The sequence below is a fragment of the Somniosus microcephalus genome, unplaced genomic scaffold (genome assembly GCF_052327205.1).
Source record: "Somniosus microcephalus isolate GS21.2 unplaced genomic scaffold, FLI_Smic_1.0 unresolved_chr2, whole genome shotgun sequence".
Lineage (NCBI taxonomy): Eukaryota > Metazoa > Chordata > Chondrichthyes > Squaliformes > Somniosidae > Somniosus > Somniosus microcephalus.
The window spans coordinates 2,489,224-2,493,885 of record NW_028225180.1 but is presented as its reverse complement, the minus strand read 5'-3'; positions in this window follow the sequence as shown (position 1 = coordinate 2,493,885).

The following is a 4,662-nucleotide window of genomic DNA, read 5'->3' as shown; positions in this document are numbered from 1 at the left end:
CCAGGGGCCCTGTAGCTTGAACCTGCTCCTATTTCGTGTGTCTAATTCTGTTAGATTCAGGAGATGGTTCTGTGATAGTGGATTGGCGGTTAGGATCAGATCAGCCATAATCTTATTGAATGGCGGAGCAGGCTCGAGGGGCCGATTGGCCTACACCTTCTCCTATTTCTTATGTTCTTATGTAGTACTGTCCCTCCGACATTACAACGCTCACTCAGTACAGCCATTCTGACAATGCAGCGCTCCCTCAGCACTGCCCCTCAGACAATGAGGTGCTCCCTCATTTATGTCCCTCCAACAGGGCAGCACTCCCGCAGTAGCGCCGCTCCGATGGCGCAGCGTTACTTCAATACTGCCCCTCCAACAGTGCGGCACTCACTCAGTACTCCCCCTCCAACAGTGCAGCACGTCCTCAGTACTGCCCCACCGAGAGTGCCGCGTTCTCTCAGTCCTGCCCCTCCGATACAGTACCACTCCCTCAGCACTGCCCCTCCGAGAGTGAAGCTTTCCCTTAGTGTGGAAACTCTGACAGTGCAGCGCAACCTCAGTAAAGACCCTCCGACAGTGCAATACTCCCTCAGTACTGCCCCTCCGACAGTGCAGCACGTCCTCGGTGCTGCGAATCCGACAGTGCAGCTCTCGCTCAATACATCCCCACTGACAGTGCTGTGCTCTCTCATTCCTGCCCCTCTGACAGTGCAGCACTTCCTCATTTCTGGCAATCCGACAGTACAGCGCTGCCTCAGTACTGCCCCTCCAGCAGTGCGGAGTTCCCGCAGATCCACCCCTCCGAGATACCCTCTTTAATAGGAGCCCCTAATGGAGAGACTACCTCATTAATAGGGGTCCCTGATGGAGAGACTCCCTCTTTAATACGTGTCCCTGACGGAGAGATTACAACTTTAAAAGGGTTTCCCGATGGGGAGATTCCCTGTTTAAAAGGGGTCCCCGACGGAGAGACTCGCAGTTTTAAATGGGTTCCTGCCGGAGAGATTACCTCTTTAAATGTTTCCCTGACAGAGAACATCCCTCTTTAATAGGGGTCCCTGACGGAGAGACACCCACTTTAAAAGCGGTACCTGATGGAGTGATTACCTCTTTAAATGGTGTCCCTGTCAGAGAGAAATCCTCTTTAATAGGGCTCTCAGCCAGAGAGAGTCCCAATAAAAGGGGTCCCTGATGGAGAGAATCATTCTTTAATAGTGTTCTCTGACGGCGAGGCTCCCTCTTTAAAAGTGGCCCCTTATGCAGAGACTCGCTCTTTAAACATCAGCTTGGGTGAACCTAAGAAGCAGCAAAGGGCGGAAACTTTGGTGGGAGTTGTGTATAGGCCAACAAAGAGTAGTGGTAATTTAGGGCACAGTATCAATCAAGAAATTAGAAGTGCCTGTGACAAGGGCAATACAGTAATCATGGGGGACTTTAATCTACATTTTGACTGGGCAAATCAAATTACAAATAATGGTGTGGAGGACGAATTCTTGGAATGCATGTGAGATGGCATTCTGGATCAGTATGTGGAAGAACCAACCAGGGAACAGGCTATTCTAGATCTGGTACTGTGTAATGAGAAAGGGCTATACAATAACCTTGTAGTAAGGGGGCATTTAGGGACAAGTGATCATAATATGATTCTATTTTACATTAAGTTTGAGAGTGATGTAGTGCAATCTGAAACTAATGCCTTCAATCTAAACGGAGGAAACTACACGTGTATGAGGAACAAGTTGGCCATGGTAGATTGGGAGAACACACTAAAAGGTGTCAAGGTGGACATAAAATGGCTAACATTCAAGGAAATAAAGCATAATTTGCAACAAACGTACATTCCTCTAGGGCATAAAAACCCAAAAGGAAAAGTGAATGAACCATAGCTAACAAATTAAATTAAAGCTAATATTAAATCAAAAGAGGAATCTTATAAAGTTGCCAGAAAAAACGGTCAGCCTGAGGATTGGGATATTTTTTGAAGTCAATAAAGGGGGACAAAGAAATTGATAAAGAATGGGTAAATGGAATATGAGCATAAACTAGCGAAAAATGTAAAAACGGATTGTAAAATCTTCTGTAGGTATGTGAAAAGGAAAAGATTGGCGAATGTAAATGCAGCTTCTTTACAGTCAGAGACGGGAGCATTTACAATGGGGAGTAGGAAATGGTTGGAGAAAATAAATAAATACTTTGTTTCCATCCTCACGGAGGAAGACACAAAAACCCTCCCAGAAATAAGAGTAAACCAAGGGTGTGACGAGAATGATGAACTAAAAGAAATTATTAATAAAGAAAGGTACTAGCAAAATTAAGGGGAATAAAAGTCAATAAATCCCAAGGACCGGATGATCTACATCGTAGTGTTTTGAAAGAGGTGGCCTTTGGAACAGTGGTCGCATTGTTTGTCATCTTCCAAATTTTTTTAGCATCTTGAACGGCTGCTTGCAGATTGAAGGATAGCAAATGTAACCCCTTTTTTTAAGAAAAGAACGAGAGAGAAAAAGGGGAACTACAGAACTGTTATGCTCACATCAGTAGTTGGGAAAATGCATGAATCTATTAAAAGGGATGTAATAACTGGGCACTTATAAACTAATAGTAAGATTGGGCAGAGTCAAAATGGATTTATGAAAAGGAATCGGTTTGCCAAACCTACTGGAGTGCTTTGAGTCTGTAACTAATGGAGTAGACAAAGGGGAACTGGTAGATGTGTTGTATATGGATTTTCAGAAGTCCTTCGATAAGGTCACACACAAGAGGTTGGTGACCCAAATTAGGGCACATGGAATTGGGGGTCATATACATGCATGGACTGAGAATTGGTTAGCAGACAGAAAACAAAGAGTAGGGATAAATGGCTCTTTTTCAGGATGGCAGGCTGTTAATAGTGGGGTACCATAAAGATCGGTGCTTGTGCCCCAGCTATTCACCATCTCTATCAATGATTTGATTGAGGGGACTAAATGTAACATTTACAGATTTGCTGATGATAAAAAACTAGGTGGCAGTGTCAGTTGCAAAGAGTATATTAAGAGGCCCCAAAGGGATCTCGACAGGTTCAGTGAGTGGGCGAGAACATGGCAGATGGAATTTAACGTGGATAAATGTGAAGTTATCCACTTTGGTAGAAAAACAGAAAGGCAGTGTATTTCATAAATGCTGAACGATTGGGAAATGCAGATGCTCAAAGCGATCTGGGTGTCCTTGTACATGAGTCACTGAAAGTGAATGTGCAGGTGCAGCAAGCCGTTGGGAAGGCAAATCGTATGCAGGCCTTCCTTAAAAGAGGATTTGAGTACATGAGTAAAAATGTTTTTCTCCAGTTATATAGGGCCGTGGTGAAACCAAAACCTGGAGTGCAGTGTAAAATTTGGTCTCCTTATCTAAGGAAGTATATACTTCCTTAGAGGGAGTGCAATGGAGGTTGAATCCTGAGATTGTGGGACTGTCGTATGAAAATAGATGGAGTAAACTAGGCCTATATTCTCTTGAATTCAGAACAACGAGAGGGGATCTCATTGAAGCGTGCACAATTATTACAGGGCTTGGTAGGGTGGATGCTGGGAGAATGTTTCCCTTGGCTGGGGAGTCTAGCACTCGGGGCCACAGCCTCAAGATAAAGGGTACACCATTCACGACTGGGATGAGAAGACATTTCTTCACAGAGAATGGTGATTCTTTGGAATCCTTTAAGTCAGAGGGCTGTGTAGGCTCATTCATTTGGTATATTCAAAACAGAAGCCGATACTCTTCTGAAAAGTCAGTGCACCAAGGGACATGGCGATATGGCCGCTGAATTGAGTTGAGGCAGATGATCAACCATGATCTCATTGAATGGCAGAGCAGGCTCGAGGGGCCGAATGGCCGACTCCTGCTCCTACTTCTTATGTTCTTAAGATCTTATATATCGAACCCGTGCTATACCTGCTCTGGGACTGTTTGATGGGGTGGTGTAGAGGGAGCTTCACTCTGTATCTTACACTTGCTGTACCTGCCCTTGGAGTGCTTGATCGGACAGTGTAGAGGGTACTTTGCTCTGTATCAAACCAGTGCTTTACTTGGCCTGGGAGAGTTTGCTGGTACAATGTAGAGGAAGCCTTTATCTAATCATTGCATGGCAAGCTGTGGGACAGTTAGATGGGACAGTGTGAAAGGAGATTTAATCTTTAGCTAACCCGTGCTGTACCTACCCTGGGATTGTTTGAATGGTCAGCGTACAGGGAGCTTTACTCTGTATCTAACCAGTGCAGTACATGCGCTGGGAGCGATTGATTGGACAGTGCAGTGCGAGCTTTACTCTGTATCTAGCCTATGCTGTAACTACCCAGGAACTGCTTGATGGGACAATTTATTTTGTATTAGTTTCTTTTTGGGATGTTGTGGTCGGTGGCAAGGCCAGCATATATTGCCGATCTCTAATTGCCCTTGAGAAGGTGGTTGGGAGTCTCCTTCATGAACCGTTGCAGTCCATGTGGTGAAGGTACTCACACAATGCTGTAAGGGATGGAGTTCCAGGATTTGGACCCAGCGACGATGAAGGATCAGAGATATACTTCTAAGTCAGGATGGTTTGTGACTTGAAGGGGAACTTGGAGGTGGTGGTGTTCCCATGCACCTGCTGCCCTTGTCCTTCTACGTGGAAGAGGTCGCGGGTTTGGGAGGTGCTGCCAA